At 46.9% G+C, this 12474-nt stretch overlaps 1 protein-coding gene and 1 long non-coding RNA gene across 6 annotated transcripts in view; one reads left to right on the forward strand and one right to left on the reverse strand.

Annotated features, from left to right (window-relative positions):
* LOC137305246 (ral guanine nucleotide dissociation stimulator-like) overlaps positions 1-12474 on the forward strand; it is a 137628-nt gene that overhangs the window by 12762 nt on the left and 112392 nt on the right. The gene's annotated exons all lie outside the window — the stretch shown is intronic.
* LOC137305248 (uncharacterized) overlaps positions 1-12474 on the reverse strand; it is a 47357-nt gene that overhangs the window by 7372 nt on the left and 27511 nt on the right. The window contains exon 3 of one of the 5 annotated variants that reach the window (XR_010958690.1): positions 1058-1151. The exons of the other annotated variants lie outside the window; for them this stretch is intronic. This is a non-coding gene — a long non-coding RNA (uncharacterized lncRNA). The remainder of the gene's footprint in view (positions 1-1057; positions 1152-12474) is intronic. 5 annotated transcript variants of the gene reach the window in all.

Consider the following 12474-nt stretch of genomic DNA (forward strand, 5'->3'; position numbering starts at 1 on the left):
AATGATCAGATAATCTGTTTTTTTACTGATGTTGGTTGAGGGATAAATATTGTCCAGAACACCGGGGAGAACTCCCCTGCTCTTCTTTGAAATAGTGGCCGTGGGATCTTTTACGTTCGCCTGAGAGGGCAGTTCATGTCTCAGTTGAAAGATGGCACCTCCAACAGTGCAGCACTCCCTCAGTCCTGCGATTTTAACCTCACCCCTCCGTTGGGAATGGGGTGAGTTTGGGATGAAATGCCCATTTTACATCGTGCCTGATGTCACGCTCGGGCGGGGTGTACAAAAGGTGCCCTGAACCTTCCTCGTTCCCGCTGGGCCGGCTAGGTTAAAATGACCCCTATGGTCTCTATATGGTGCGTGCGGTTTGCCTGCCGATGTACATAGCCTGAGCAGAGATGTGCAGCCTGGCGGTCGCAAGATTTCCTTCTCGACGAAATTGTGAAAAAAAAACATATTTTCAATTTGAGGAGAGAAATAGAGGGGAGATACAGTCGGAATGCGTAATCGGACAGACAGAGGGGATAGTGAGTGTAGAACAGGGGAAGGAGCTGATTGAGGTTGGAGTGGAGGAGGGTGAAAGACCCAGAGAGAGAAATGGCTGACCTGTTCACTTCTACTCTGCTACTGATAAGGGGGTAAGGCACATCTAGGGGTGGCTGGAGTTTCAGGAGGGTGTTGTTTAACTTAAACACTTTCTATTGCTGATTGTCAGCTCCTGGACTGCCTGCCAGTGTTTATTTAAGGAGTATTGTTAGTACAGAGGAAGTCGGCGCAGGAAAAGGGAGTGGTGCACAATGTGACATTATCGGGAAGTAAGGGAACAGGCCTAGTGTGTAGAGAATGTCCTCACAGGGACAGCCTGACAGAGTATCAGCGGAGAGGCTCAGCTGATCATTTCACGGAGGATTTCAGTCCAAAGCTGTGGTAATCTGCAATGTTGTGAACTGTAAATACAATCTGTTACTGTAAACTCATTCCAAACCAGAGATGGCAAAAACCAGAACATGGCCTGACACAGTAATGAAAGAAAACACAAGGCTCAATAAAGTCTTACCAACGTCAATGAGTTGAAGGACCAGCTGATTCACTTTTGGCGGGGAAGTTTCCTGAGGGAGCAACGTTAGCCATGGGGAGGTCTGTAACATCCGCTAGAACACGCAGATAGAGCTTTGCATCAATGTCTCAATCAAAGGACAGTACCTACGGCAACGCAGCATTCCTTCAGGCGTCAGCCGTGGCTCAGTGGGCAGCATTCTCACCTCTGAGTCAGTCAGCTGCTGGTCTCACAACGCATTAGCCAGGGAAACGGTATGTTACTATACACAGAGTAATTCCCTCCAAACCAGCCTGTGTGACACAGACAGCACTACCTCCTGCCCTGAAACATTCAGCTGACCAAACTTCATCACTCCAATGAGTCACAATTGATCGATTTGATGATTATATTAGATATACAATTGACATAATCTGAACTGAAGGCCCTAAAGTTGGGTGGGAATTCTTCTGGCCTCCGACTGTAACTCGCGGAAGTAATTAGCATCGGCATCTAGATATCGTACCCAGACCCTAACACGTGGAAGTGTCTCTTTAATAAGGGCCTGACATTGTGCCCAGACCCTAACCCATGGACGTTACATCGAGTTGCATCAAGCCTACAGCTCAGAAAAAGGCCATTCGGCCCAACTGGTCTATGCTGGCGTTTATGCTCCACACGAGCCTCCTCCCTCCCAACTTCATCCAACCCTATCAGCATATCCTCCTATTCCTTTCTCCCTCATGTGTTTATCTAGCTTCCTCTTAAATGCATCTGTGCTATTGGCCTCAACTACTCCTTGTGGGAGCGAGTTCCACATTCTCACCACTCTTTGGGTAAAGAAGTTTCTCCTGAATTCCCTATTGGATTTATTGGTGACTATTTTATATTTATGACCTCTAGTTTTGGACTCCCCCACAAGTGGAAACATTTTCTCTACATTTGCCCTATCAAACCCTTTCATTATCTTCAAGATTTCTATCAGGTCACCGCTCAGTCTTATCTTTTCTAGAGAAGTGAGCCCCATCCTGATTAGTCTTTCCTGATAAGAATATCCTTTCAGTTCTGGCATTGTTCTTGTGAATCTTTTTTTGCACCCTCTCCAATGCCTCTTCATCCTTTTTATAATATGGAGACCAGAACTGTGCCCAATACTCCAAGTGTGGTCTAACCAAAGTTTAATATAACGTCTTTGCTTTTCAATTCTATCCCTCTAGAAATGAACCCCAGTGCTTGGTTTGCCATTTTTATGGCCTTATTAACCTGTGTCACCACTTTTAGTGATTTGTGTATCTGTACCCTGCGATCCCTTTGCTCCTCTATCCCATTTAGACTCTTATTATCCAAGCAGTAGGTGGCCTCCTTATTCTTCCTAACAAAATGCACCACCTCACACTTATCTATATTGAAATTCATTTGCCAATTACACGCCCATTCTGCAAGTTTATTAATATCCTCTTGCATTTTGATGCATTCTTCCTTTGTATTAACCACACCCTCCGATTTTGTGTCATCTGCAAATTTTGAAATTGTACTTCTGATTCCCAAGTCCAAATTGTTAATGTAAATTGGGAACAACAATGGTCCCAGGACTGATCCCCGTGGAACACCAATTCCCACCTTTTGCCAGTCTGAGTAATGACCCTTAACCCCCACTCTCTGTTTTTCTGTTTTGTAGCCAGCTTGCTATCCATTCTGCTACCTGTCCCCTGACTCCACATGCTCTGACCTTAGTCATGAGTCTACAATGCGGTACCTTATCGAAAGCCTTTTGAAAATCCAAATATATTACATCTACTACATTACCCTTATCTACTCTTTCTGTTACTTCAAAGAATTAAATAAGGTTGGCCAAGCATGACTTTCCCTTCTGAAATCCATACTGACTATTCTTTATTATATTTTTGTTTTCTTGATGTTTTTCTATTACACCTTTGAGTAAAGATTCCATTATCTTTCCGACCAACACATTAAGTTAACTGGTCTATCGTTCCCTGGACTTAGTTTATCTCCCTTTTTAAATACAGGAATAACATTAGCTGTCCGCAAGTCCTCTGGCACTATTCCCTTTTCTAATGAATGTTTACATATATGTCATAGTGCCTCTGCTATCTCTTCCCTAACTTCTTTTAATATTCACGGATGCAATCCATGTGGATCAGTGGTTTTATCCTCTCTAAGTTTGATTAGTTTATCAATGATCTCCCCCATTTCTATCTTAAATGTCTCTGGTCACTAACTTGTGAAGATGGGGCCTGTGACCAGGGTCCTGGTTGCCCGGAGTGTAGTGTAAATGGGAAGAGGTAGAGGAAAGGGTGAAGGCCTCTGTGGGGAACAGGCCTCTCAGTGTGTATCTGGAAATGGGAAGAAGTGGGCGGGCAGGTTAATTCCCCTCCAGAGCACACCATTGAGAGCAGGCAGGAGAAAGGGTAACCCCATCTTTTGGGAAATGGCTCGATGTAAACGGGAAGAGGTGGGTACATTATAGTCTTGTGGTTTATAATCTATTCATTCCCCGATGGCAGATGGTTTATTTACAGCGAAAACAACGGCTTCCTTTGCACAATAATCTTTTCTGGCATGTGGCCCTTAGGCTCCCCCAGAAATCTCTCTCTCTAAACAGGATGGAGGCAGGGTAGAAAGCCAGCTCCTCACTTTGTACTTACTGCAGCCGCGGTACTTTCTTTTAAAGGTATATCGCGGCCTCGGTTAAACAGTTTGGAAATCATGGGGGTGATTTTAAACCCCAAGAGCGGGTGTTGATTTTTTGGGTGGCAACCGCCAAATTTTCAGACTTTTCGTTCCCCAGTGGGAAGCGTAGCCCACATCTCAAGAACATATTTTTTTAAAAGCATAAACAAGTAATTTTAGGTGACTGCGCGACATTATGAAATATCTTAATTTTCTCTATATATAAAACTCATGCATCCAGCCTGCAGTTTCTCGCCCCTCCACGGTGTCATGTTTCCAGCACCACATTACGAGTGCCTCGCTGGTAACTACGCAATGATTTTGCAGCTGATTGGGCTCGGATTCCCGAGTACAAAACAGCGAGCAAATTGGAATGAAAGGAGCATTGAAAGTTTTAAAAGCATTAGCGACGAAAGCTGCCGGAGAAACGGCCGGAGAGGAGGCACAGAGGGCAAAATGTGTCAAACACTAGCCCCGGGGAATAATTTTAATCTAACTCGCCCGGGCGGGAGTCCCACGGGATCGGGTGGTACGCTGGTTTTAAACCCCGCCCGATATTGACTTCGATGGAGGGTGAAATCGGGGCGGGGAGTAAAACCAGCGTTGCACCCGATTGCCGCCTGTTTCCTGACGGGCCGGTTGGGTTAAAATTGACCCAGGACTCAGTGAACTTATGAGGAAGGGGAGTCGGCGTGGGACGGCTGGCTCCAGAGACGCAGGTGTTCCACAGCTGGCGGCCCTACGTCCATGTGGTTCTGTTTTTATATCAAAGGAACAAGAGAAGGCCGTTCAGCCCGTCGAGCCTGTTCCGCCATTCATTGTGATCAATACTGATCTGTATCCTAACTCCGTCCACTCGCCTTGGCTCCATATCCCTCAATACCCTCGGCTAGCAAAAATCTATCGATCTCAGATTTAAAATGATTAATTGAGCTGGCATCTACTGCTTTTTGTGGGAGAGAGCTCCGCACTTCTACCGCCCTTTGCATGAAGAAATGTTTCCCAGCTTCTCTCCTGAATGGCCTGGCTCTGAATTTAAGGTTACGTCCCCCCTTGTCCTGGACTCACCCACCTGCGGAAAAAGTTTCTCTCCATCTACCCTATCAGTTCCTTACAAAATCCTAAAAACTTCGATCAAATCACCCCTTAACCTCCTGCATTCCAGGAATGTAATCTCGCCTCATCATCTAACTCTTGGAGCCCTGGGAACATTCTGGTGAATCTGCACTGCACTCCTTCCAAGGCCAGTATGTCCTTTCTAAGATGCGGTGCCCAGAACTGTACACAGTACTCCAGATGTGGTCTAATCAGGGCTTTGTACAGCTGTTGGAAAACTTCCTCCCCCTTTATATTCTAGCCCTCTATAAAGGCGAACAATCCATTTGACTTTTTGATTACTTTTTTGCTAGAACTGGTGGTACATACACCTTACTGGCATTAACACGAGAGCTGTGGTCTCCCACTGACTTTAAGCTGCATTTAGGTGGTGGAGAAAATATATCTGCAGCACATCATAGGAACAGGAGTAGGCCATTCAGCCCCTCGTGCCTGCTCCGCCATTTGATAAGATCATGGCTGATCTGTGATCTAACTCCATATACCTGCCTTTGGCCCATATCCCTTAATACCTTTGGTTGCCAAAAAGCTATCTATCTCAGATTGAAATTTAGCAATTGAGTTAGTATCAATTGCCGTTTGCGGAAGAGAGTTCCAAACGTCTACCACCCTTTGTGTGAGAAATGTTTTCTAATCTCGCTCCTGAAAGGTCGGGCTCTAATTTTTCGACTGTGCCCCCTACTCCTAGAATCCCCAACCAGCGGAAATAGTTTCTCTCTTTCCACCCTATCTGTTCCCCTTAATATCTTATAAACTTCGATCAGATCACCCTGCTATCAGTCTGCTATTAACACACAATCCAACCTCACGGTGCCTTTAACACAGACACTCCGACTTAACACAGTCACTCCAGCCGTACGCTGCTGTGAACATGGACACTGCACCATATAAACTTAAGTGGAGACATTAGACCATTATAGCCACCAGTCAAGATGGGGGAAGTCAGAGGCAAGCATAGCGGATTAAAGGGAATACCAGAGGCAGAAGTACATAATGAGGCAAAGCATTTGACTCAACAGACTGATCGATTTTTGTTAGGCATGGGTATTAAGGGATGTGGAACCAAGACGGCTAAATGGAGTTAACATACAGATCAGCCACCGTCTAATTGAATGGCGGAACAGGCTTGAGGGGCTGAATGGCCTACTCCTGTCCCTATGCAAATATGCACGGAGCCCCTCTAAAGTATTGTGAACTCAATGGCAAAAGGGCACACCCTCCCTTGCCGTAATTTTCTGGAAGACCTCTGACAAACAGCGAATAAAACCTCAGTGGCCCTGTTCGAGCCTGGAAGCAACATGCCATTAGAGAAATGGTTCTCCAGGAAACATAGCAGGAGAGGCCCAGAAGGTCAGTTGAGTGCAGCCACGTGGTGACTGATAGGATTACCGGGACAGCGCGAACTGATTTTCTCAGCAACCCAACTCCACGCTAGGCCTTGCATGGAAGAGCAGGGACAATAAGGAACATTGTTTCACCGTTCCCATGGCGACGCTTTCCTTGTAATCCACTCAGTGGAGTTTCACCGCTTGATACAACCGACCACAAAGCACTCCAGTTTCAGTCGCCCGCCAATCCTGCCCCTTCTCACCTGCAAGGACCTGGCGGCCGTCCCTCGTTGAGCGACGCCAGGCTGTCGGGTCACGGGAGCAATATCAGAGCCGGGCTCCCGGATTCCAGGCGCCCAAGCTTTCCAGAGCGAGTCGATGGCTGGCAGTCAGGAACGGGAACTCCTGGAATTTTACTCCTTTTTGACTCAGTGGGGCGGCACTCTCGCCCCTGAGTCGGAAGGTCATAGGGTCGAGCCCCACTCCAGGAACTTGAGTGCATAATCTAGGCTGACGCCTCAGTGAAAGTACTGAGGGAGTGCTGCATTGTCAAAGGTGCCGTCTTTCGGAAGAGACGTTAAGCCGAGGCCACGTCTGCCCTCTCGGGCGGACGTTAGAGACCCCACTGCCGCTAATGAAAGAAGAGCAAGGGAGTTCTCCTGGTGTCTCGGCCAATGTTCATCCTTGAACCAACGCCACCAAATATCGATTACCTGGTCATTCCGCTGATTGTTGTTCGTGGAATCTTGCCAATTGCAAACGTGCCCCCCGTTACAACAGTGACTACACTTCAAAAGTACTTCATTGGATGTGCGGTGCTTTGGGACTTCCTGAGAATTTGCAAGATATTATTATAAAACTGGCCACAACTGGAGTATTGTGTCCAATTCTGGGCACCGCACTTCAGGAAGGATGTGAAGGCCTTAGAGAGAGTGCAGAAGAGATTTACGGGAAAGATTCCAAGGATGAGGGACTTCAGTTACGTGGATAGACTGGAGAAGCTGGGGTTGTTCTCCTTGGAACAGAGACGGTTGCGAGGAGATTTGATAGAGGTGTTCAAAATCATGGTGGGTCCAGACAGAGTAGATAGAGAGAAACTGTTCCCATTGGCGGAAGGGTCAAGAACTAGAGGACATAGATTTATGGTGATTGGCAAAAGAACCAGAGGCGGCTTAAGGAAAAACTTTTTTACACAGAGAGTGGTTGGGATCTGGAATGCGCTGCCCGAGGGGGTGGTGGAGGCAGATTCAATCATGGCCTTCAAAAGGGAACTGGCTAAGTACTTCAAAGGAAAAACATTGCAGGACTACGGGGAAAGGGCGGGGGAGTGGGACTAGCTGGATTGCTCTTGCATAGAGCCGGCGCGGACTCGATGGGCCGAATGGCCTCCTTCCGTGCTATAACCTTCCTATGATTCTATGAGAAAAAGACTTGCATTTATATAGTGCCTTTCATGACCTCAGGACATCCCAAAGCGCTTTACAGCCAATGAAGTACTTTTGAAATGTAGTCACTGTTGTAATGTAAGCAGCCAATTTGCGCACAGCAAGATCCCACAAACAGCAATGTGACAATGACCAGACAATCTCTTTTTTTAGTGATGTTTTATTTCCGAGTTTAACGTCGGCGCGTAAAAGTCCAGGCTTCCCACTGGGAAATGCAAAGTCCGAAAATTTTGCAGTTGCGACCCCAAAAAAACAACTATTTTCAACTCCCAGCTGCCCCCAATCCGCCCGTTCTTGGGGGTTAAAATCACTCCCATTTTACGTCCACCTGAAAGGGTAGACAGAGCCTTGATTTAATATCTCACCTGAGAGACAGCACCTCCAAACAGTGCAGCACCCCCTCAATACTGCACTGGGAGTGTCAGCTTTGGGTTTATTCGCTTAAGCTTCCTGGAGTGGGACTTGAACCCACAACTTTCTGACTCACAGGTGAGGTGGTGCTACCCACTGAGCCACAGCTGACACCATTACAAACGCACGTTCTTTTCTTTCTTTCTATCCCAGGGATTCTGAAACCAGTTTTAAGCGGTCTGAGCTCAGATCGACGAATTCAGCACAGATCTCAGCTGCGATCTGCCTGATGCACGCAGCTCGGAAAGGAGTCACGATTTGCCTGTTAAAGGAGTCACCTCAGCACCCCTTTTCTCTCCATATCTGCCCGTTTAAATATGTACACGTTTGTTTAAAGAGTGGGTGTCAACGACTTATTCATGAGTAAACAACTCTGAGGGACCGCAGAGTCACTATACTTGTTTGACCACAGTGGTGGCACAGAAGGTTACTTAATGAAGTGGGCAATGTGCCCAGATTATTATAAGCAGAGCTGCTGGCTCATCACGGAATTGTCCCAAAGTTGAATTATAAATCCCGGCGAGCAATCCTTTTCTGTTTCCCTGCACTCAATATCGGGCCCACCAAAAATAGGTACGACGAAGAAAGAACTTGCCTTTATATAGCGCCTTTTACGACCTCCGGACGTCCCAAAGCGCTTTACGGCCAATGAAGTACTTTTGAAGTGTGGTCACTGTTGTAATGTAGGAAACATAATAAGAACGTAAGAAATAGGAGCAGGAGTAGGCCATATGGCCCCTCGAGCCTGCTCCGCCATTCAATCAGATCATGGCTGATCTTCGACCTCAACTCCACTTTCCCGCCCGATCTCCATATCCCTTGATTCCCCGAGAGTCCAAAAATCTAGCGATCTCAGCCTTGAATATACTCAACGACTGAGCATCCACAGCCCTCTGGGGTAGAGAATTCCAAAGATTCACAACTGTCTGAATGAAGAAATTCCTCCTCATCTCAGTCTTGAATGGCCGACCCCTTACCCTGAGACTATTCCCCCTAGTTCTAGAGTCTCTAGCCAGGGGAAACAATCTCTCAGTATTTCGGCTGTTAAGCCCCCTCGTAATCTTATATGTTTCAATGAGATCACCTCTGATTCTTCTAAACTTCAGAGAGTTTAGGCCCATTCTACTCAACCTCTCCTCATAGGACAACCCTCTCATCCCAGGAATTAATCTAGTGACCCTTCGTTGCACTGCCTCTAAGGCAAGTAAATTCTTCCTTAGATAAGGAGATCAAAACTGTACATAGTACTCCAGGTGAGGTCTCACCAAAGCCCTGTACAATTGTATTAAGACTTCCTTACTCTTGTACTCCAACCCCCTTGCAATAAAGGCCAACATGCCATTTGCTTTCGTAATTGCCTGCTGTACCGGCATGCTAACATTTGTGTTTCTTGTACCAGGACACCCAAGTCTCTCTGGACACCAACATTTAATAGTTTCTCACCATTTACAAAATATTCTGTTTTTCTATTCTTCCTACCAAAGTGAACAACCTCACAGAAACACAGCAGCTAATTGGTGTACAGCAATGTCCTACAAACAGGAATGAGATAATGACCAGCCAATCTGTTTTAGGTGTTGGTTGAGGGATACATCTTGGCCAAGACACCTGCTTTTTTTTGAATTAGTGCCTTAGGATCTTTTACGTCCAATTGAGAGGGCGGATAGGGCCTCGGTTTAGCATCACATCCTAAAGACAGCACCTCCGACAGTGCAGAGCTCCTTCAGTACTGCCGACCTGGGTTTTGTGCTCAAGTCTCTTGAACCCACCACCTCCTGACTCAGAGGCGAGGAACGCTACCACTGAGACACGGAACAGTGCTGACAAAGGGAACTTCACTCCACACCCAGCCTCTGATATATTCTTTCTTTTCTTTCCATCCGTCTGATTTTCTCTGTTCTTTTTTCACGGGCACTGACTCCTTGCTGCACTGCAGTATTGTGGGCACCAGGCCCTCCGAGCCCGACTCCAAGTGACCGTTGCTCTCTATATAAGTGAGTGTCAGCAGGTTACTCAGAGAGGATCAGAGTCTGACTGATTCCAGCTTTCACCCAATCCTCACCAACGCGCCTTTCGTCCTCCCTTCCCTGATTGTGGTGATCTAATCGAGGTGTTTAAGATGATTAAAGGATTTGATAGGGTAGATAGAGAGAAACTATTTCCTGGGAGCCCAGAACGAGGGGGCAGAACCTTAAAATTAGAGCTAGGCCGTTCAGGGGTGATGTCAGGCTGCACTTCTTCATACAAAGGGGAGTGGAAATCTGGAACTCTCTCCCCCAAAAAGCTGTTGAGGCTGGGGGTCAATTGAAAATTTCAAAACTGAGATTGATAGATTTTTGTTGGGTAAGGGTATTAAGGGTTACGGAACCAAAGCAGGTAAATGGAGTTAAGATACAGATCAGCCATGATCGAATTGAATGGCGGAACAGGCTTGAGGGGTCGAATGGCCTCCTTCTGTTCCTGTGTCCCTTTGCAGTGATCAGGGACAGGCGTGCTGGCGGATTTTTCACTTCCTTAGCCCAAGGCGGCTGCATCGACCGCCACCTCCTCCCAGTGCTGCGCTAGCTCAGGTCAGCTAGCTCAGTATAGACCAGGGATGGAGTCAGGGACCTCCTTGTCTGGATAGCTCGGTATCTAACCACGCAATGTATCTACCTGTTGAGTCCTCAGATGTGCTCTGTATCTAGCCCGTGCTGTTCCTCCACTGTGAGTGTTTGATGGGACTGTGTAGAGGGAGCTTTACTCTCTATCTAACCCATGCTGCACCTGAGCTGGGAGTGTTTGATGGGACAGTGTAGAGGGAGCTTTACTGTGTATCTAATCCATGCTGTACCTGAGCTGGGAGCGTTTGATGGGACTGTGTAGAGGGAACTTTACTCTGTACCTAATCTGTGCTGTACCTGCTCTGAGAGTGCCTGATGGGACAGCGTAGAGGGAGCTTTACTCTGTATCTAACCCATGCTGTACCTGCTCTGGGAGTTTTTGATGGGACAGCGTAGATGGAGCTTTACTCTGTATCTAACCCATGCTGTACCTGCTCTGGGAGTTTTTGATGGGACAGTGTAGAGGGAGCTTTACTCTGTATCTAACCCGTGCTGTGCCTGACCTAGGAGTTTTTGATGGGACAGTGTAGAGGGAGCTTTACTCTGTATCTAACCCGTGCTGTACCTGACCTAGGAGTTTTTGATGGGACAGTGCAGAGGGAGCTTTACTCTGTATCTAACCCGTGTTGTACCTGCCCCGTGAGTGTTTAATGGGACAGTGTAGAGGGAGCTTTACTCTGTATCTAACCCGTGCTGTACCTGCCCCGTGAGTGTTTAATGGGACAGTGTAGAGGGAGCTTTACTCTGTATCTAACCCGTGCTGTACCTGACCTAGAAGTTTTTGATGGGACAGTGTAGAGGGAGCTTTACTCTGTATCTCACCCGTGCTGTACCTCCCCTGGAAGTGTTCGATAGGACCGTGTAGAGGGAGCTTTACTTTGCATATAGTTGTGCTTTACATAATGTGGGAGTGTTTGATTTGCTCTACGTCAAACACATGTATAACCTGACCTCCGAATGCCTCACATGCTCTATATATAGAAGCTCTAGACTAGAAAGCAGGATAAAACCAGACTGGGTTTGTGCTTCCGCACAACATCCAGTGATTCCTGCTAGCAAGTCTGTGGTGTGTGGGTGTCGAGTGAAGCAGGATTGAGCGAGTCTGCAGGTGGAATATTTTGCTCAATCACCCGCTGCTGTCGCACCTGAAAAATGACCACCTGAGTGAGATATCAGACGACAGCTGGCATGTGTAGAACTATACCCCAGGATGAGTCAACACGCTGGTAAAAGGAGGGGAGAAGCATGGGGACAAAAAAAGGCAAGCTAACTTTTTTTAAGCCTACTTTAAAATTATGTACGGTTTATCTATCGAGGGACAATGTTAATCAGGCGAACTTTCTCTTCATCGTGCAGGCAGCTTAGACTCTTGGGTGTAGACTCTTGAAAGAAAGTTAGCATTCATGCAGTGCCTTTCATGACCTCAGGACGTCCCAAAGCGCTTTACAGCCAATGAAGTACTTTCTTGACGTGTAGTCATTGTAGTAATGTAGGAAACGCGGCAGCCAATTTGCGCACAGCAAGATCCCACAAACAGCAGTTAAATAAATGATGGGATAATCTGTTTTGGTGCTGTTGGTTGAGGGGTAAATGTTGGCCAGGACATTGGGGAGAACTACCGTGCTCGTCTTCAAAATAGTTCCGTGGGATCTTTTATATCCACCCGAGAGAGCAAACAGGCCTTCTGTTTAGCATCTCATTTGAATGACACACCCCCAACAATACAATACTCCCTCAGTGCAGCGTTGGAGTGACCGTCTGTGCTAAAGTCTCTGGAGTGGGACTTGAACCCACAACCGTCTGACTTATAGGTGAAAGTGTTACCCACTAAGCCACAACTGACA

This window comes from Heptranchias perlo, chromosome 39 (assembly GCF_035084215.1).
Source record: "Heptranchias perlo isolate sHepPer1 chromosome 39, sHepPer1.hap1, whole genome shotgun sequence".
In the NCBI taxonomy this organism is placed as follows: Eukaryota; Metazoa; Chordata; class Chondrichthyes; order Hexanchiformes; family Hexanchidae; genus Heptranchias; species Heptranchias perlo.